Below are 23,172 nucleotides of genomic sequence, written 5' to 3'. Positions count from 1 at the left end.
ATGAGATGGATATCAAATTTTACAGTAAATAAAGTATTATATAACCCATTGTATCCATCTTATCAACTAATTTAATGATTATGTGTCTAAATCAGCAATGAAACCGATAAAATGTATGTTTGTTGGACAAAAGGGTTAAATCATCACTAAATTTTAGTTTGTGACTTATTTGTAAATTAGGGTAAATAATGGGACTTTAATGAAACAGGTAAGTAATGAAACCAGTAAACCAGGAAAAAAGGGTCAAATCGCCATTTTTATTGGTAATTCATGCTTTTTCGTAAACAAATTTTAGTTTGGAACTTTTTTGTAAATTATGGTAAAACTTTAGGACTTTTCGACGCCTAGACTCGTCGAGTAGGATCGCGATTTGATGACTGGATTAATGAATGGACTCGACGAGTCGACAGGATGACTCGATGAGCCGCGATGAGGTCAGAAACCCTAAATCTGCGGGCCTGAGCCCTATTCAAAAGACCTTATAGCCCTCATTTGCGGCTACCAGTCCAGAGAGAGAAACCCCAGAGAGCTTGCACGAGTTGTGTGTGAGAGCAAGCCTTTTTAATACTTTTTGGTGTTATTTTGCAAAGAAGAAGGTGTTTCCAGCTAGAGGAGGTCAAGAGGGTTGCTAATCCGTGGTTTCCAAGCTTGGATCTGCAGTATTGAGGTAGCAAATCGAACTCTCCTTCTATTTTGGTTAAGATCTATGAATCTAGGGTTATCTATACCTTTTTTATGGCTTGAATTGATGAGTTTATGGTCCCTACATGTGTTAGACTTCAGATCTGGACCCATAGAGGTCTAAAGAGCATTATCCATCTTGCTTTATGGAGTGTTATGGAAGGAATGAACTTAGGTTGCCATTTTTGGGGCTATTTCTTCAAAAGGAACCATATATGTGCTGCATGAGTGTAAAGGTTTCACCTTTACGTGATTAGTGGTTATGGGAAGGTCAGATCTATAGGTTAGAGAAGCGGATCTGACCTCAGAAGGCCATTTGAGTGTTGCCATGGATGTAACTCGCCTAGTTCATAAGTGGACTCGACGAGTCGAGTCAGGGTTGCCCCGCGATTCGGGATAGGAGTATCTCATCGAGTGAAGGGATGAATCGACGTGCCAAGTGAGGCTAGAAGGATTCAGAGGACCCGCATGGACTCACCGAGTCACCCATGTGAACTCGACGAGTTGGGTCAAATTTTGACCGTTGACTTCAGTTGACCTTAGGGTTTTGGTCAAGCTGATTCAAGAGAGTTCTGGGAGGGGTAGAATGGTCTTCTACCCATCATTAGAGATGAGATTATGAGAGAGTATTGATTAGGAATGTTATTTTGTAGATAGGAGGAGGCTAGATCGGGTATCCGAACACGGGAGATTATCCGATATCGTACGAGGTGAGGACCGGAAGGTCTTATATGCTATGAGATGTATGTGCTGAATGCTGTTATATGATATGTACGCTATGAATGATAAAGACCAGAAGGTCAAGATGATATGGACCGGAAGGTCAGGAGGTTACGGATCGGAAGGTCGATACGGGTAGGACTGGAAGGTCTACCAGGATTTCGGGACGGAAGTCCCCTGAGACACTTGGACCGGAAGGTTCCACAGAGCTATGACCTTGAGTGGCGTATGTGTTGTATGTGGTATTTTGGGGAACTCACTAAGCATTTATGCTTACAGATATTGTGTTACGTGTTTCAGGTACTAGCGAGGATCGCGGGAAGGCGCCGGCATGATCCATACACACTTGTGGAGTTTTATGTCTTGAGATTCAGGGATATGTTTTGTTATGATAACATTGGATACATTATGTTTTGATATTATCTTGTGAATAAAAGTATGTTTTAAAAATGAAAAATTGTTTTGGAAATTTTCGTTGTTACAAGTTGGTATCAGAGCCTTGGTTTTAGGGATTCGGATGCACCTTCGGGTGTATTTGAACTCAAACTGAGTATTTGAGAAAAAATTTCATAAACTAAACAATTTTTCTAAAAAGTAAAAGGATTTGTGAAAAGCGGAAGGAAGCAGTGTGTACGATCTGCCAGCGCCCGAACGGTGATTTCCCAAAATACCCTTACATTATGTGTTATGAGATATGTTATGATATGTTATGCATGCTAGAGTAGGCTAGGTATTCATATTAGGACTAGAGTGGCCTGATTTGTGATGCCTTGGCCTAGGAAGATTTATGCTGCTATGAGATGCTTGAGAGTAAGTAGGTAGCAGTGAGGAGTTTATGAGAGGTCTACCGAAGGGTAGCCTATGCTAGCGAGATGCAGAGTTCTTGTGATTTGGGATCCTAGGAGGAGGACTTGGGGTGAATACTGATGTGGTGTGGATGGTAGTATAGGGCCCGTACTACTGAAGACACTGGATCAGTACGCAGTCCAAGTAAGAATCCTTAGGGTACTAGGGAACAAGTAGGGTTGAGTTATCGAGTGTAAGTATGCTCGAGCGAGTCTCTGATATTTTATGTTGCATTTCAGAGACATCATGGTTGGGACACGCCACACACCTGAGAGCAGCGGTGTTAGTGATGAGGAGATCTGCAGGTTGATTCATGAGGAGGTGGTTGCGGCCATCCGAGCTGAGATACAGAGATGTTTGGGTCTATCAAGACCACTCTGATCGAGACTTTTGATGAGCGGTATGCTGCTCTTACTGATGTTGTTGTTGCTGCGGCCACCTCAGTCGTGGCTACTGCCAGGCCGCAGGGGGTGACTCGTTGCTCTTCCGAGAGTTCAGCAACACGAAGCCATCAGATTTTGATGGGACGCCGGATCCGATCACTGCGATGAGATGGATTTTTGATATTGAGGGATATTTCTATACTTTCTCGTGTCCGGAGTATTTGAGAGTTCGGTTTGCACTGAACCAGCTTCGCTTGGGAGCGAAGGACTGGTGGAAGTTTGTGACGACTTCACTACAGCAGAGCTTACCGCGGTGACCTAGGAGAGGTTCACCACGATGTTTGGAGATGAGTACGTTCCCCCAGTGGAGAGGGAACGGTTGGAACAAGAGTTTTTGTCCCTAAAGCAGGGGACTGAGTTAGTGACTGTGATCACACGGATGTTCCATGAGAGGGTGTTGTTTTGCCCTGAGCACGTGTCGTATGATCAGGCACGCATGAGTCGGTACTTGAGAATTTTGAGGAGGGATATCAGGGAGTTCGTGGCGAACTCGTCATACTGGACATTTTTTGAGCTCCAGGAAAATGCCCGGAAGAAGGAGATTGAGCTAGAGACTCAGGCCCGGGAGGAGGCCAAGTCTCAGGGCAAGGATCGGCGGTCGGCACAGTCTCAGCCGGCAGCCAAGCGGGCAAAGCCCGCCGATTCGAGATCTGGAGGCCAGAAGGGCTGCACTTGTGGGAAGTGCAGCAAGGGACATGATGGAGTTTGTCAATCAGGTGCTTCCTACAAATGTGGCAAGGAGGGGCACATAGCCAAGGATTTCCCCAAGGGGTTCACGGTTTGCTTTCAGTGCAACCTAACCGGACACCGGAAGGTCGGGTGTCTGCAGCTGCAGGGGTCAGCATAGGGAGCACCACAAGGATCTGCCCCTGGTGCCATGCGAGCTACTGAGGTTCAGTCAGTGAAGGACGAGGCACCGAAGGCTCGCAACAGAGCCTTCCAGTTAACAGTGGAGGAGGTCCGTGCAGCGCTCGATGTCATGGCTGGTATGTATTCTTTCATTTATTTATGTTGTGTTTGAGATATTGTGCTTATATTATGATATGCGTAGGTACTTTTCTTGTGAGTTATGTACCTGCTTTGATGTTATTTGACTCGAGTGCGAGTCGGTCATTTGTGTCATTAGCATTTAGTCAGCACATCAGTATCCAGCAGGAGGCGTTGAGTCGACCTCTACAAGTTTCCATAGCTGACGAGCGAGCGGTGTATGCTACGGACGTGATTCAAGGATGTGTACTCGAGATCTTCGGTGTTGAGTGTGACATCACCAAAATCACGGCCAGAAAAGACCGATTTCATTTATGCTTTTTAAAATAATTTCAGAGTAAATCCTTTTGATTTAAAAGTGTTGCGGAATTTGTTCCCAAAACAAAACATGATAAAATAGTATTTATCAAAGCATTTCATCAAGAGATGCATTTTCATTATATAATCAAAACTCGGGATGTCATGTTCCGATATACAGACCATAAAGCATAAACGATAACATTACAAGTCATTCAACAAATATATACAGATACAGACTTGTAAACAAAACAACTCGATGATTCATCCATCTTACGCCCTTGCGCCACTTCCTGTAATACAAATAAAACTGAGTGGGTCAGGCTTGAGAGCCTGGTGAGCATATAGGGTTTTCAACCCACAATAAATAATTATATTTAATTTCACCAACCAACAATATCCCGATTACCCATTCCCGTTATCCTCACTTTACGTCCCTAAAACAGCATCTATCTCAAGGGACCTAATCTAGGATTTTCATCGAGACGGACATTACTGCTAAGGGGTTTCCTCAACAATAGATATCCTAAAGGCAACCATGAGGGGGATAGAGTACACTGGTGAACACATCGTTCACAACACCTACAGGTTATGAACCTGCTAGTGTTCCACTAGACTGTCTAGAAAGAGCCTGTGGTCGTTATCCATACTCTGCTGAATAACTAGATCAACAACAACAACAACATCGAGGCCTCTCATCTGCTTATTACACACCAACTATCTACCCATGTTCTACCCAACATATTAGTAGATAAAAAAAATATATTTTCATACATAATTTAAAACCTGTATATCATTTTCATTCAAAACATATTCCACATAACAGATGAGGCACACCCACATAACATATATTTCATAGAAAATAAATCAGATTTATGAGATAGAAGAGAATGAATATACATTCACACATATAACAACAAAATAATACACATTACACGTATTTCGTATAAAATACTTCATAATTATGCGTTAGAAGAAAGTAACTACACACTCACTTGATCAGAAGATGATCGGACAGCACTACAGCTTGTAGAAGTAGTATTCTTCGGCAGATCTGGAAGATCTTCACAAAAACCGGACTCCTCGCGGGCAGAGCTTCGGCTCGGGAATCTTACTTCTCGGGATCTTCGGGACCTCGGGACTTGCTTCGGGCCTCGGGAATGATACCGGGGCTTCAAGGTACTTCTGGCACGCAAAACGATGCAAAACGGGAGAGAGAGAAGAGAAAAATGGCAAAAGAACTCGGCTGCCCTCGCATCCTATTTATAGGAGGCTGGAGCCTCGGAGTACGCTGGGCGTACAGTAGTACGCGGGGCGTACACATCCGAAATCGTCATTGCTTACGTATCCGAAGAACTCGAGTGCGAGGGACGTCAAGCTTCGTTGTACGTTGGGCGTACAGCAGTACGTTGGGCGTACTTCGTATGAGTCCGATGACTCCCCTTCGGATAATACCGGGATTTGGAATTAAATTTAAATATTAAATATTTAATAAACTTCGGAAATTCATATCTTCTTCATACGAACTCCGTTTTCGACATTCTTTATATCCACGCGTAGGTGAGACTACGCTCTACAACTTTCGTTTAGACTCCGTCGGCGAATTTTGAATTTATTTTTATTATTTATTTTTAGAAGGTCGGGACAGAAAACTTCGTTATAAATTCATAACTTCTTCGTTTGACGTCCGTTCTCGCGTAACTTTTCATCGTTTCGCTACTAACAACGAGATCTTCGATTCTCATTTAGATTGTTCCGGCTAAAAACCGCTCTATCTCAAATCGAGTATTCGGGCTGCACATCGCTAAATCGAAACTTCAGAAAATCATAACTTTCTCATACGAAGTCAGATTTGGGCGTTCTATATATATTCGGAAACCTCGTTTCAACTACTACAACATTATCCAAAGATATCAAGTCTATTTTACACTTAAATTTTGATGCTCATTTTATTCTTAATTAATCAAATCACATAATTAAGCAATTAAGCACAAAACACATAATACTCAAATAATACACTTCTATTATTTCAAAACGGGTTACAAAGGTTAACCTAGACTATTATATCAACATTAATGACAAGCCCAGAAACACAGGCGTTACAATTCTCTCCGCCTTACAATGATTCCGTCCCTGGAATCACACATCAACAAACAAATGCGGATAGCGACCCATCATGTCACTCTCCGTCTCCCAGGTGAGATTCGGCCCATTCGTGTGTTTCCATCGGACAAGCACTAACTCGACCATATTGTGTCGCAACTTCTTAGTCTTTCGGTCAACAATTGCCTCTGGTTCTTCAATCAACCTTTTTTTCTCATCGATTCTCAACTCCGAAAGTGGAATCATGTCGGGAACTTCTCCCGTGAACTTCCTCAAATAACACACATGAAAAGTGTTATGAATTCCATTCAGTTCTTCTGGTAGTTCGAGCTTGTAAGCGTGGTTCCCAATCCTCTGAAGAACTTTAAACGGTCCAATAAACCTTGGACTTAATTTTCTCCTTTTACCAAATCTTATAAGTCCCTTCCACGGCGAGACTTTAAGCAAACCCGAATCTCCAACCTCAAAAGTCATCGGTCTTCGCTTGTTGTCAGCATAGCTATTTTGACGATCCTGAGCTGCTAACATTCTTTCCCTAATTATTTTCAACTTTTCATCAATTTGATGGACTATCTCCAGTCCCATAAACTGCTTTTCCCCAACCTCAATCCAACAAGATGGCGTACGACACTTCTGTCCATACAAAGTTTGGTATGGTGCCATCTTAATGCTCGAGTGGAAACTATTATTGTAGGAAAATTCTACCAAAGGTAAATGTTCATCCCAATTACCTAGGAATTCCAGGGTACATGCTCTCAACATATCTTCAAGTGTTAGTATCATCCGTTCGCTCTGACCATTAGTTTGTGGATGGTAAGTTGTACTTAAACACAACTTGGTACCCAATTCTTCTTGTAGACTTTTCCAAAACCTCGAGGTGAAACGGCTATCAAGATCTGACACAATCGTTAACGGAACACCATGAAGCCTCACAATTTCCTTCACGTAAGAATTTGCAAGCTTCTCCATAGACCATTTCTCCTTGGCTGCTATGAAATGCGCACTCTTAGTGAATCGATCAACGACCACCCAAATCATGTCGTGACCATTCTTTGTTCTGGGCAGTTTAGTGACAAAATCCATAGCAATGTCTTCCCACTTACCCATAGGCACAGGCAATGGTTCTAAACTCCCATACGGATTCTGATGTTGTGTCTTTACTCTCGCACAAGTCACACACTCAGCCACATACTTTGCAACATCAAGCTTCATCGTCGGCCACCAGCAGTAGGGTTTTAGGTCCCTACACATTTTAGTGCTACCGAGATGAATCGAGTACATGGTTTTGTGAGCTTCTTCCATCAGAAGATCTCTGACTCCTCCTGTCTTAGGTATCCAAATCCGATCTTGGAATACCTTCAGTCCATGACTGTTTACACCGAACACCAACGTTTTGCCCAAACGTTCCTCTTTTCGGTCATTCTTTTCAGAAGCTTCCTCTTGAGATTTCTTTATACTTTCCACAATGGTCGAGACAACTTCAATTCTTAATGCTCTTGGCCTTTTCCTTTCAAGATTGACTTTCCGACTGAGAGCATCAGCAACAACATTAGCCTTACCGGGGTGGTAAAGTATCTCGCAGTCGTAGTCTTTAAATAATTCTAGCCAACGTCGTTGCCTCATATTCAATTCCTTCTGACCAAAGAGATATTGGAGACTCTTATGATCAATGAAAAGTTTTCACTTTGTGCCATAGAGGTAATGCCTCCATATCTTCAGAGCGAAAACTACCGCTGCCAACTCCAAATCATGAGTCGGATAGTTCTTTTCATGCACTTCCAGCTGTCGAGATGCATATGCTATCACCTTTTCTCCTTGGGTCAAAACACAACCCAATCCAACCCCAGAAGCATCGCTATAAACAGCGAAGTCTTCAACTCCATCGGGTAGAGAAAGTATCGGTGCCTCGCGTAGTTTCTTCTTTAGCTTCTCGAATGCTTCTTTATGCTTATCATTCCATGCATAAGTAGCTCCTTTGTGGGTCAAAGCTGTCAACAGAGTAGCGATCGAAGAAAAGCCTTGGATAAACCTTCGGTAATATTCGGCTAATCCCAAAAAGCTTCGGATCTCCGTGGGACTTTTTGGTTGTTCCCATTTCATCACAGCTTCGATCTTCGCTGGATCAACCATTATCCCTTCTTGGTTGACCACGTGACCCAAGAATTGGACTTCTCGAATCCAAAAATCACATTTGGAGAACTTCGCATACAGCTTCTCCTTCTTCAAGACTTCTAACACTTCTCGCAAGTGTCTGCCGTGCTCCTCTTGGCTTTTCGAATAAATCAGAATGTCATCTATGAACACTATCACAGATTTATCTAGGAACGGATTACAAACTCTGTTCATTAAATCCATGAATGCTGTTGGAGCATTGGTTAGTCCAAACGACATAACCAAAAACTCGTAGTGTCCATATCGGGTTCTGAATGCAGTCTTCTCTATATCTTGCTCTCTTACTTTCAGCTGATGATATGCTGACCTTAGATCGATCTTCGAGAAATAGCTCGAACCTTGCAATTGATCAAACAGGTCATCAATCCTTGGAAACGGATATCTATTCTTTATTGTTGTCTTATTCAGCTCTCGGTAATCAATGCACATTCTCATACTTCCATCTTTCTTCTTCACAAATAACACCGGAGCTCCCCAGGTTGATGAACTATGTCTAATGAAACATTTGTCCAATAACTCCTGAAGTTTCATCATTAGCTCCTTCATCTCCGTTGGTGCTAATCGGTAAGGTGCTTTTGCTATTGGCGTCGTCCCTGGCAACAAGTCTATTCTAAACTCCACTTGTCTATCAGGCGGTAATCCGGGAAGATCTTCTGGAAATACTTCCGGATAATCACACATGACAGGAATGCTCTACATCACCTTTTTCTCCTTTTTAGCATCGATCACGAATGCTAGATACGACGTACATCCTTTAGCCAAAAACTTTCTGGATTTCATCAATGAAATGATTCCAGAATTTACTCTGCGTTTATCTCCATACACCATAAACGATTCCTTCCCAGGCGGGTTCACTTTCACTATTTTCTTCTTGCATAAAATTTTGGCATCATTGGCGCTAAGCCAATCCATTCCAAGCACGATGTGAAACCATTAAGTTCGATAGGCAATAATTCCTCGTGGAACTTATTCCCATTCAGATCAATTAAGATGTTTTTCATACGATGGCTAATAGGTACAAACTTGCCACTAGCAATTTCGACTAATAAAGCACTATCTAGTCTATCAATAGGCAAAACTAGCTTTCTACCAAATTCATGCGATATAAAGGAGTAGTTGCCTCCAGAATCAAATAAAATTTGGGCAGGCAATGTGTTTACGAGAAAGGTACCTGAAGCGACATCAGCTTCATCTTTAGTAGCTTCCAGTGTCATCTGGAATGCTCTCGCCTTTGGCTTTGGTGGAATGTTGGGTCTAGCTGCCTCCTTCTTCTTCGGGCAGTCCCTCGACATGTGTCCCTCCTCACCACAACCATAGAAAACCTTCTTAGAGAGGGTGCATTCATTTGCATAGTGCCCTGGCTTTCCACATTTGTAGCATGTGGCCGCTACCTCACATTTTCCATGATGCTTCTTCTTACATTTGTTGCACCATTTCGCTTCGCCTCCACTTCCCCTCGAACCAGACTTCGAGAAATTGTTTTTCTTATTAGACCTTGAAGTTCCATCGAACTTCCTCTTTTCACGAACTTCTATCCTTTCCAGACCCTTTTCCTTCTGCTGGGCCTCCACATTCTTAGATGCACGAACAGCCGTTTTCAGAGTAGTTGCCATCTTGACTGTCGGACCAAAGTCGGCAGGCAGTCCATTAGCAAACCTCTCAATCTTGGAGAGTTCCGTTGGCACTAGGTACGGAAATAACTTCGTTTTCTCAGTGAATGCAGTAGCATAGTCATCTATGCTCATCCTCCCCTTCTTCAAGTTTTGGAACTCATTGTTCAGATCAATCATATCTATCTCTGATCAATATTGCACCCTTAGTTGTTCCAAGAACTCCTCCCATGACATTTTCAGGGCTTCCCCTCGTGGCATAGTATCTGCCAACAACTTCCACCAACTCAATACTCCAGTCTTCAGTTGTCTAACTGCAAAGACAGTCTTCTATTTGCTGCTACAGTCGCAACTTTCAAATACCATCACCATTTCGGAGATCCAATCCATTATCTCAACAGGCTTTGGGCTCCCAGAAAGACTTGGCAGCTTGGCGCCCAAGAAGTTCTTGTACATTCGCCCATCCTTGTTGTTTCTCCTTTCCGGATCGTTCCTTCATTCTCCTTGAGTCCCAACTTGACTTATAATGCGACTATTGTTCCCTTCCTCCGATTGCTCGGGAATCAATTCGGGTTCCTCAATAGGTATGATAGGTTCGTCCCTATTATCATGCAACATCTGTCGCATCTCATCCCTTTGTTCGGTTAACATAGCCCGAATCATGGCTTGCACCCCAGCCATTGTTATTGGTTCTGGTGTTGCTGCTACAACAGGTATTTGCTCAATCACCGGCGGTTGATTCCTGTTTTCATCTGTGTTTCCAACGCCACTCCTTGTTCTCACCATTTTTGATCTACACACCGAATAAGGTGAAATTTAGATCTTCATTCACGATAAATTTCAAATCATCCTTATCACTCCAAAACGATTACATGCTAGTTCTAATATCGTATACATACGCTTATAATCCTAAACACATAAACCTTCAGATCCGGTTGACAACAAACCGTAGATCCGAACGAATAATATCATATATGGCAACATATAACATTTAGCATATAAAAGCATTTTAGGCAACTTTCCTAAAAATAAACTAGTGCTTGTGTCTAAAATCCAACAGACACACATCTCAAAATTCCACTTAGCATTCTAAGTTTAAGTCTAGAAATCCTACAAATTCCTAGTTCGCTTAAACTAATGCTCTGATACCAACTGTGACATCCCCAAAATCACGGCCAGAAAAGACCGATTTCATTTATGCTTTTTAATATAATTTCAGAGTAAATCCTTTTGATTTAAAAGTGTTGCGGAATTTGTTCCCAAAACAAAACATGATAAAATAGTATTTATCAAAGCATTTCATCAAGAGATGCATTTTCATTATATAATCAAAACTCGGTATGTCATGTTCCGATACAGACCATAAAGCATAAACGATAACATTACAAGTCATTCAACAAATATATACATATACAGACTTGTAAACAAAACAACTCGATGATTCATCCATCTTACGCCCTTGCGCCACTTCCTGTAATACAAATAAAACTGAGTGGGTCAAGCTTGGGAGCCTGGTGAGCATATAGGGTTTTCAACCCACAATAAATAATTATATTTAATTTCACCAACCAACAATATCCCGATTACCCATTCCCGTTATCCTCACTTTATGTCCCTAAAACAACATCTATCTCAAGGGACCTAATCTAGGATTTTCATCGAGACGGACATTACTGCTAAGGGGTTTCCTCAACAATAGATATCCTAAAGGCAACCATGAGGGGATAGAGTACACTGGTGAACACATCGTTCACAACACCTACAGGTTATGAACCTGCTAGCGTTCCACTCGACTGTCTAGAAAGAGTCTGTGGTCTTTATCCATACTCCGCTGAATAACTAGATCAACAACAACAACAACAACATTGAGGCCTCTCATCTGTTTATTACACACCAACTATCTACCCATGTTCTACCCAACATATTAGTAGATAAAAATATACATTTTCATACATAATTTAAAACCTGTATAGCATTTTCATTCAATGCATATTCCACATAACAGATGAGGCACACCCACATAACACGTATTTCATAGAAAATAAATCAGATCTATGAGATAGAAAAGAATGAATATACATTCACACATATAACAACAAAATAATACACATAACACGTATTTCGTATAAAATACTTCATAATTATGCGTTAGAAGAAAGTAACTACACACTCACTTGATCAGAAGATGATCGGACAGCACTACAGCTTGTAGAAGTAGTATTCTTCGGCAGATCTGGAAGATCTTCACAAAAACCGGACTCCTCGCGGGCAGAGCTTCGGCTCGGGAATCTTACTTCTCGGGATCTTCGGGACCTCGGGACTTGCTTCGGAGCTCAGGAATGATACCGGGGCTTCGGGGTACTTCTGGAATGCAAAACGATGCAAAACGGGAGAGAGAGAGAGAGAGAAGAGAAAAATGGCAAAAGAATTCGGCTGCCCTCGCATCCTATTTATAGGAGGCTGGAGCCTCGGAGTACGCGGGGCGTACGCGTCCAAAATCATCATTGCTTATGTATTCGAAGAACTCGAGTGCGAGGGACGTCATGCTTCACTGTACGTTGGGCGTACAGCAGTATGTTGGGCGTACTTCGTATGAGTCCGATGACTCCCCTTCAGATAATACCGGGATTTGGAATTAAATTTAAATATTAAATATTTAATAAACTTCGGAAATTCATATCTTCTTCATACGAACTCCGTTTTCGACGTTCTTTATATCCATGCGTAGGTGAGATTACGCTCTACAACTTTCGCTTAGACTCCATCGGCTAATTTTGAATTTATTTTTATTATTTATTTTTAGAAGGTCGGGACAGAAAACTTTGTTATAAATTCATAACTTCTTCGTTTGACGTCCGTTCTCGCCTAACTTTTCATCGTTTCGCTACTAACAACGAGATCTTCGATTCTCGTTTAGATTGTTCCGGCTAAAAACCGCTCGATCTCAAATCGAGTATTCGGGCTGCACATCGCTAAGTCGAAACTTCAGAAAATCATAACTTCCTCATACGAGGTCAGATTTGGGCGTTCTATATATATTCGGAAACCTCGTTTCAACTACTACAACATTATCCAATGATATCAAGTTTATTTTACACTTAAATTTTGACGCTCATTTTATTCTTAATTAATCAAATCACATAATTAAGCAATTAAGCACAAAACACATAATACTCAAATAATACACTTCTATTATTTCAAAACGGGTTACAAAGGTTAACCTAGACTATTATATCAACATTAATGACAAGCCCAGAAACACAGGCGTTACATTGAGTTCCCGATAGATCTAGTCCTGATTGCGATTGGGGACGTGTGTGTCATAGTGGGCATGGATTGGTTGAGCCGATTTTGGGCTGTTATCGACTACGAGCAGCAGTTGGTGACAATACGAGACCCTAGTAGGGGAGTACTTATGGTGTACGGTGAGGGTACCCGTTCTGGGTCAGCATTTTGTTCGGCTGCTAGAGCGAAGCGGAGCCTACAGCAGGGTTGTAGCGGGTTTGTGGCTTATGTGATGGATTCACGGGTGGCCGCAGAGGGGCCGGGTTCGGTTAGTGATGTACCGATAGTGAGTGAGTTCCCAGATGTTTTCCCCAAGGAGTTGTCGGGTGTGCCTCCCGAGAGGCATGTGGAGTTTCGCATTGATTTGGTTCCGGGAGCGGCGCCTATCGCCAAGGCGCCCTATCGCCAAGTGCCACCAGAGATGTAGGAGTTATCCTCATAGCTTCAGGAGCTGTTGGGGAAAGGATTAATCAGGCTAAGTAGCTCACCTTGGGGAGCGCCGATCCTTTTTGTCAAGAAAAAGGATGGTTCACACCGGATGTGCATTGATTACCGGGAGTTGAACAAGTTGACGGTCAAGAACGGTTATCCACTGTCGAGGATCGATGATCTGTTCGATCAGTTGCAGGGAGCGTCTTGGTTCTCCAAGATTGATTTGAGGTCTGGATATCATCAAATGAGGGTGAGTGATGAGGATATTCAGATGACGGTGTTTAGGACTCGTTATGGGCATTACAAGTTCGTGGTGATGCCTTTTGAGCTCACCAACTTACCAGCAGCGTTCATGGATCTCATGAATAGGGTGTGCAGACCGATGTTGGATCGGTCGGTGATTATTTTCATCGACGATATTCTGGTGTATTCGCAATATAGAGAGCAGCATGAGGAGCATCTGAGAGAGATTCTCGGAGTTTTAAGATCGAAGAGGCTCTATGCCAAATTCTCCAAGTGCGAGTTCTAGTTAAGGGAGGTCCAGTTCTTGGGGAATCTGATAGGCTATACTTTTGTAGTTTGGGCTAGGCATTCTTTTTTATAGATCTTGGTAGGTTGATAGAGTATGGTGTAGTGGTCTATGTTGGATAAGTTTGTGTGTGTGCAGCTACACACGTGTGTGCGGCTGCACACTGGTGTGCTGGTGTGGGTAGTATAAAAGGGTTGTGTCAGTGTGTCAGTATAGTGACGTATGTGTATGTGTGTTTTTCAAGGTGTACCTGACATTTATGAGTAATAGATGTGTGCTTGCTTGATGTTATTCTCATTCTACTCCTTCTACACTCTGATTGATTGCTCGCAATTCATTGACTACTGATTTGGATCTAAAGATTTGGGACTTACAATTGGTATCAGAGCCAATTAAGTATCAATTTGAAGCATTTTAGAGTGTGTGGTTGAGAAATTTTGTTGTTTTTGAAGTGCATTCATACTCTTTGATCAAGAAACTGCTGCTAATCACTGGTTTTAACAAGTTTGAAATCAGAACTCATTCAAAATCCGGTATTTTTGTGTGTGCGGTTGAAGTTTGAAGGAGTACAACTAAAAGTTTGAAGGTGTGCGGTTGAGTGTGCAGCCAGTGTGTGCGGTTGAGTGTGCAGCTGAGTGTACAGTTGGAGTGTACTGTTGGTGTGTGCTGTTGAAGTGTGTACAGTTGACATGTGCGGCTAAAGTGTGCGGTTGCACTCATCCTAATTAACGAAGTTTTGTTGATTTCTAAAACATGGAATCTCAAATCATGTCAGCTCACCATGAATTGGATGCAATTGTGGGAAGTACTTCTCGAATTCCAGGACTGTTATCTGCGGAAGGATTTCTAGAATGGAAATATCGGATCGAGAAGTACATCAAAATGAAGGATTTGAAAATATGGCAAAGTATTCTTAGAGGACCGATCTGTATTACAACTACTTTGGAAGATGGAACCATTACTAATAAGCAAGTTGAGAACTACACCGATGATGATTTTGAGAGAGTCGAGGAGCAGGAAAAGGCTCTTGCTACACTAACCATGGCATTATCTCCGGAAATCGCTCAAGGTTTTCGTGAGTATACATTAGCAAAGGCCTTATGGGAAGCACTGATAGAAGTCTATGAGGGAAATGAAGACAAGAAACAGAGTCACCAAGACATGCTGCGACAAAAGTTCAATATGTTCAACTATGTCTTGGGAGAAACACTTGAGACTCAGTTGCAAAGGTTTATCACACTCACCACAAAATGAGTTATGCTGGTGTAATGGTTACAAGATCGGAAATCAACAAAAAGCTTTTGAATTCTCTGCCAAAATCATGGGATATGAATGTCTCAGTGATTAAGAAGACCAAAGATTTAAACCTTTTGAGTTTGGCTAAAATGATGGCGATCATCAAGGCTTGTGATCTCGATGATAAGCAAAGGGAGATTAACCATGTCAATTCATACTCCACAGCAAATATTGGGATCGAAACCACCAACAACATTGCTTTCTCAAGCGTTTCTACTCCTCAAAGTCCTCAAGTTCATGTTGCTCATGTTCAACCCTATGTGACTCATCAGCCCATTTCATACATTACACCTCAAATGCAACACATTCAAGTTTCTCAATCTCAAACTTCAGCTCAACAAGTTGGTTCATCCACAGCTGCACCAGTTCAATCTCATGAATTCAGTCCTCAAGTCTCATCTTTAAAAGAAAAGGAAGAAAATTTGGCCCTCGCCACTAGTTTGGTAAACTGCTACAACGCTTTCATGGCAAGAGAACTCTCTCCGCAACTCTCATTTGTTGACCTAGACCAGATCCATCCTGAGGATGTGGAAGAGATGGACATTACATGGCAGATGGCCATGGCGGTCTTCAGGGCAAAGCAGTTCTCCAAGAAAACAGGAAAGAACAATTGGAGTGCGAATTCCGATAAGAAAGTTGGATTCAACAAGGGAAAACTGAGATGTTATAATTGTCATGAGCCTAGGCATTTTGCAAGGGAATGTCCAAAACCAGATTGAAGAGAGAGCTCTATACAAACCATGGTGTCGGTAACATATGTCAATAAGGGATCTTCTTCAAGCAATCACACTGCTAACTTGGCAATGGTGGCTCAATCATTTAATTGGGAAGACCAAGTTCAGGCTCTGAATATTTCAGGACCTGGAAATGCTCATCTTGCCCAGATCAAAAATGGTGTGGAAAAAGAAACAGAGACGGATCCTGAAGAAGCGATGATGAATATTCAGTTTGCATTCATGGTGCAAACCACTCCAGAGCCTACCAAACCCGAGGTCAGCGAATTTCGTTGCTCTCAATCTTGTATTAAAACCGTTAAATTTTTACGAGACCAAATTGAATTAATCAAGAGAGAGAATGAGGTTACATACTTAGGAAAAATCAAAAGCCTTTAAAGAAACAATTAGAAAATAAAACAAAGGACTTTAAGAAACTGCAAGAGGATTACAGCAACAAATGCAAGAACTATGATCATCTCAAAAGAAAGTTTGATGTTGTAACCACTGAACTTGACTCATTGAAAAACCGTATTGAAAATGCTGAATTTATTTTTAACAAATTCAATGGGTCAAGTGAAGTTGTTTCAAAAATGATAGAAGGACAGATGCAATGGAAGGATATTACTCGTGGTAATCAAATAAAAGTAGGATTAGGATGTGAGTGTGTCCCCCTCCCTTTAATCATAATTACACTGCTATTCCTTTGTCTCAAGAAGAAATTGACAGAGAACCTTTCATGGTTTATGGGAAGTCAATTTCTGAACAAGCAACACGGTCTATTGGTAAAATCTTGGATACTAACATTTCTACCTCAAGTGTAGATAAGTCAGTAGTTCAGGGGGAGCAAGAAGCTGAAAAGTCTCAGTCGAATAATTCTATGACCAAATTTGGTGTTGAACTGTGTGATGAATCTGTGTTAAATTCAAACTCTAAAAATTTTTTTCTGGTGGTGTGTTGTTTCCCACTAATAACTTTGAAAAGGATGGTGTTGTTTCTGATAAAATTGATAAATATGATTCGAATGCTTCTACATCTTCCACGTTTGCTACACAATCTAGTACCTCTTCTTGCAAATGTGAAAATGTTAGAAAACATAATAAAAACCAGAAATCTAACAAGAACAGTACGCAATCCAATGATAATAAACAAATCTGTTTCAATTGTGGTACTGCTGGTCATATTGCTAGAAATTGTTTAAATCGGATGTTTGTACATCACATGTCAAAGAGGGGAGAGAATGAGTCTAGAGGACGATCTTTAATTAGAAAATCCTCAAGAACTCGCTTTCGAGATGATGATTGGAAAACAAATCAAAACAAGAAAATGGAAAATTTTCAAAAGAATAAACAGGTTTTCAATAAATTCACAAACAGTTTGACAAAATCGACCCAAGCCAAGCCAAAGTCGATTTCGTCAGAAAGCAGGTCTGGATCTTCAAATTCTTCGAGTAGAAAAACCACCTGCTCAAAGCAAACTAAAAGGAAAACTGTTTCAAACCCTAAATATCAATGGATGCCAAAATTAAAATCTGATCAGTCATCATCCTCCTCTGTATCTGCTGAAAAAGAAAAACTAAAAGAAAAATTGAAAAATGAATCTGTGAAAGATAAGGGTCAACCCAGGACTATAATGACATGGGTTCCCAAATCTAAATAATTCCGCTCATCGTGCAAGGACAGTTGCGGAGGAATGTCGTCAGACCCTGGTATGTCGACATCGACTGCTCCCAGCACATGATTGGAGATATCTCCCAACTGCACGAAATTCAAACATTTAATGGGGGATATGTTTCATTCGCGGGCGGAGAAGGAGGAAAGATCAATCAGAAAGGAACTATTTCCAATGGAGTGTTAAGTTTTGAGAATGTTAACTATGCTCCCGAGTTAAAGCATAGCATGTTGAGTGTTTTCCAAATCTGTGACAAAGGTTATTCGACACACTTCACTGATAAAGAATGTCTGATCTTAAAGTCGGGCATTGTCATCCCGGAGGAGTGGATTCTTGTAAAATCAAAGCGGTATGGGAATGCATATATTATCGACATGAATAGTAATGTTCCCGATGAAGTCACTTGTCTCTTTTCTAAGGTCTCTGAACAAAATGCTATGTTGTGGCATCATCGACTTGGCCATGCAAATGCAAAGAATCTGAATCGTCTTGCTAAGAACGAAATGGTCCGAGGTCTGCCTGTCAGAGATTTTATTACTTTTGAGAAATGTGTTTCCTGTGCTCAAGGCAAACATCATCGGAAACCACATCTGCCAAAGCAGGTCAACTCCATCAATCAGGTGCTCCAATTGTTGTATATGGACTTATTTGGTCCGATCAACGTTCTCAGCATCAACCAAAATTCGTATTGTCTCGTTGTGAGAGACGATTTCTCTCGTTTTACGTGGGTCTTCTTTCTGTCCAACAAAGTTGGGATCGCTGATCTTATCAAGAAGTTCATTGTGATGATCGAGAACCAAACCAACAACCAAGTGAAAGCACTTCGTACAGACAATGGAACAGAGTTCAAGAACATTGTTCTTGATCATTTTTGCGCTGAGAAAGGGATCATGCGTCAATTCAACTCTATCCGGACACCACAACAGAACGGTGTTGCTGAGCAGAGGAATCGGACATTACAAGACGTTGCTAGGACGATGCTTTGTGATTCTAAACTTCTAGTTTTCTTTTGGGCGGAGGCGATCAACACGGCTTGTTACGTTCAAAATCGTGTCCTGATTAACAAAGCCCATATGAAAACACCGTATGAAATTCTCTATGGACACAAGCCATCTGTCAGCCATTTCCGAGTATTTGGTTGTCCTTGCACCCTTCTCCACTTAGAATCCAAGCCAAAGTTTAATGTCAAAGCTGATGATTGCTACTTTGTTGGATACGTTGCTCGTATTGCTTACCGGGTTTACAACAAGAAGACGATTAGACCCAAGGCAAGAAGTGCCCAATGTAAGTCAAGCACCACCAGTCTCATCCACTGTTATCACCACTACAGTCTCTACTCCACTACTACCGTCTGAAGAAGGTTCAAGCACAGTATATGAAGTAGGCGGATCGTCTTCCATTCCTAAATATACCCCCACAAGGCCCTCGCTTGATGAAGCTTCTATCAGGCTTGCTAAGCATTTGGCTCAGAACATTTCAGATTCTCCTTCCCGGGGAAAAGGCATATCTTTTAAGGAAGAGAATTCAGGGGATGATGAGACCTTAGTGTCTAAGCTTCAAGATGAGATTGGAATCCTAAGGCAAGAAGTCATTGAGAAGAACATTCTTCTTGAACAACATGATTCCTATATCACTGAGCTTCGAGAAAGAGATGAACTGAAGACTAAACAGGTCACAGATCTGCAAACAAATCTTGGTTCTTTAACTGCTTCCTACTACGGATTGAAGAACATCTTGTATGACGCCTTTGGAGACAAAGTCAAAGCTCTGTTTCAGCAGCCTCACGGAATTGTAGATCCTCCTGTGGCTCCCACCCAATCCACAGAAGGCGACTTTCCAGTTGATCCACCTCCTCCAAGGACAACTACCATTGCTGATTGTTTTGATAAAGAACCTGAAAATAGCAGATCCCGCATCATGATCAAGCAAGGGAAAAGGACTGTCACTGCCAGCAAAAGCGAAGGATTACTTTTCATGAAAAACTCAAATGAAAATCGCAAAGCTAAAGATCCTATGTTGACTATGACGGATCTCAAGAAGAGAAAGTTTGGTGACGAGTTTGGAGATAGATCCGGGATCAGAATGTGGGCATTTGATCCCGAGTCAAACATGTGGGTCGTAAAAAGGAACTCTGGATTCCCTGAGTATTACAAAAGTACTCATGACTTCAACTCATGGACAAAAGTTGATCTTACCGAACTTTCAAGAGCCCCATTTCATAATCCTTCAGAAGATCCCAGCGTGACAAATTTCAAAAGATTTCTTGAAAGGCAGGTCAAGGAAAACTTCACAAAGATGAAAACTGCGAAATCCTTGTATAGAAGAGATAAGGATGTTATTGATCCTGAATCAGGCAAGCCCATGAAGATTATTCTATGGCCAGCAATGAAACAACTAAAGGAAATTCCTATCCCTCAACATTTTCATGAGGGATACCTTGACAATAAGGAATTTTGGGCGTATAATGATGAAACTGTCACTGTTGCCATCAAATTCAAAGATAGAGAACATGTTCTATGGTTGATCAGTGCTAACGATCTTCTCAGATTCAGAGAAAAAGATATCTGTACCATGTCTCATCACCAAATCATTTGCCGAAAAGATGTCATGGAGGCTACTGCCAAAGAATTTACTGGAATGGTCGCCACAATCATTAATGGGAAACTTTGGATGGGATCCATGGGAAACTGTCACTGTTGCCATCAAATTCAAAGATAGAGAACAAGTTCTAAGGTTGATCAGTGCTAACGATCTTCTCAGATTCAGAGAAAAAGATATCCGTACCATGTCTCGTCACCAAATCATTTTCCGAAAAGATGTCATGGAGGCTACTGCCAAAGAATTTACTGGAATGGTCGCCACAATCATTAATGGGAAACTTTTGATGGGATCCATGGGAAAATCTGATCTGAGGCTGTTTGAAAAACCCGGAGAATGAAGACGAAGTCTATGCTAGCCTCAAACCAAAGGGGAGATTGATAGGCTATACTTTTGTGGTTTGGGCAAGGCATTCTTTTGTATAGATCTTGGTAGGTTCATAGAGTATGGTGTAGTGGTCTATGTTGGATAAGTTTATATGTGTGTGCAGCTACACACGTGTGTGCAGCTACACACGTGTGTGTGGCTGCACACTGGTGTGCTGTTGTGGGTAGTATAAAAGGGTTGTGTCAGTATAGTGACGTATGTGTATGTGTGTTTTTCAAGGTGTACCTGACATTTATGAGTAATAGATGTGTGCATGCTTGATGTCATTCTCATTCTACTCCTTCTACACTCTGATTGATTGCTTGTAATTCATTGACTACTGATTTGGATCTATAGATTTGGGACTTACAGCATCTCGTTAACCAGAATGGGATATTGGTCGATCCAGCCAAGATTGAGGCTGTGATGAGTTGGGAGGTGCCGAGATCCCCCACCGAGATCAGGATTTTTCTGGGGTTGGCCGGCTACTATCAAAGATTTATCAAGGATTTCTCCAATATTGTCGTGACTCACCAGGTTGACCCGGAAGGGCGTTGCTTTTTCGTGGGGTCCGGAGCAGTAGACCTCGTTTGAGACTCTTCGCCAGAGATTGTGCGAAGCCCCGGTGTTATCCCTTCTAGAGGGAATGGAGGATTTTGTGGTGTACTGCAACGCATCAATATCGGGGTTGGGGCAGTGCTTATGTAGAGAGGGAATGTGATAGCGTATGCATCGAGGCAGCTGAAGCCTCGTGAGACGAGGTATCCCACCCACGATATCGAGTTGGGGGCAATGGTTTTCGCCCTCAAGATCTGGCGTCACTATCTGTATGGGGTTTGGTGTTCATATACATGGACCACAAGAGTTTGAAGTATTTGATGGATCAGCCCAACCTGAATATGCGTCAGAGGAGATGGTTGGATGTAGTAAAGGATTACGATTGCGAGATCCTGTACCACCCGGGCAAAACTAATGTTGTAGCTGATGCTCTGAGTCGTAGGGCAGAGAGTGCCCCAATTCGAGACACTTGTATGCAGTTGACGGTGATGACTCCGGTGTTGGACACCATTCGGGAGGCCCAAGCACAGGTCGTGGCACCAGAGAACCGCAAGAGGGAACGGGTGATCGGGCAGGTGTCTGATTTCGTTACCGACAACCGAGGGCTTATGACCTTTCAGGATTGGATTTGGGTGCCGTTTGCAGGAGGGACACGTACCATATTGATGGAGAAGGCGCATAGATCGAGGTTCTCGATCCATCCCGGGGCCACTAAGATAGAGGAGGCAGGTGTCTGAGTTCGTTACTAGCATGTAATTTTTTGGAGTAATAAAGAGGATTACACGTCTAAACCTTCCTCTATCTATATTCTCGTCTCGATACACCGAACGTCTGCTTTGGTGTATAGAACATTATGGTGAAGACTCGTAGAGAATTGAGTAAATGGATGAAATGAAAGGCTTATGATAGTGAATGACACCTATCGGAAGATATCGTAAGAGTGGTATCTTGCCTTTAGAATATGTATGATAAAATAACGGAAGGTTTAGAGGAGTACGGTATGTCTGAAGTACACCTTCGATTGGCAGGATAATGGAACGATTGGTGTAATTCTTGAAGTTGTCCCATCGTATGGAATTTCCATCACCAACCGAGTTGAAGTAGAATTGATGATTGAAGATACGCATGGAAGAAGTCCTAGTAGAGTCTAGGAAAATTTTATGATTAATTGGACACATTTGTATGTGTTAAATTGTTTTGTGATATTAAGACTTGGGGACTGCGATACAATACTTGGGACGAGTATGAGTAGGTGTGAATAGTAGTAGAGATCTATACTACTGGAAGCATAGGACTCACGCTTGGATCAGGAAAAGTCGCAAGGTTACCAAGAAGCTAGTGATTGGTCTCATTTTATTCAAGTATGTTGTTACCATTGTTTTGGTAATGACTAATGGGATAATTGAGTCCGGCTATGAGGAGTTTGTTACGTGGTTCATGGAACCAAGTTCGATGTAACATCTGACCTAAGTCAGAAGATTGAAATCAATGTGATCGATAGCATCACGCTCGTCGTTAAGGAAGCTTGTAGCTAGAAATGCTACATGCAAAAATGTGATTATTTCGCATTAGAATATGAAGGAAGGTATATTCCATTCTGGAATTTGACTCTAAGAGACTTGAGTCTAAGCGTTGCATCATACGATGAGAGATCATTAGAGCATGACCCATCGATCTGTTACAATAGATAAGGGGAAGTACTTATCCTAAGAAGAAGAAGGAGTCCTCAATAAGGATTTATTTTGTAACTCTTAGGTTGTGATTGAAAGTCCAACATAGTACGAAGAGCAGATGCAAGACTAAGCATCGCCTGCGGTCAAGAAGTCCAAGAGTTAGATACTCATTCGAAGAAACATAGAAGTTAC

This window comes from Lactuca sativa, chromosome 7 (assembly GCF_002870075.4).
Source record: "Lactuca sativa cultivar Salinas chromosome 7, Lsat_Salinas_v11, whole genome shotgun sequence".
NCBI classification, from domain to species: domain Eukaryota; kingdom Viridiplantae; phylum Streptophyta; class Magnoliopsida; order Asterales; family Asteraceae; genus Lactuca; species Lactuca sativa.
The sequence above is the reverse complement of the archived record's forward strand: the minus strand, read 5'-3'. Positions refer to the sequence as shown.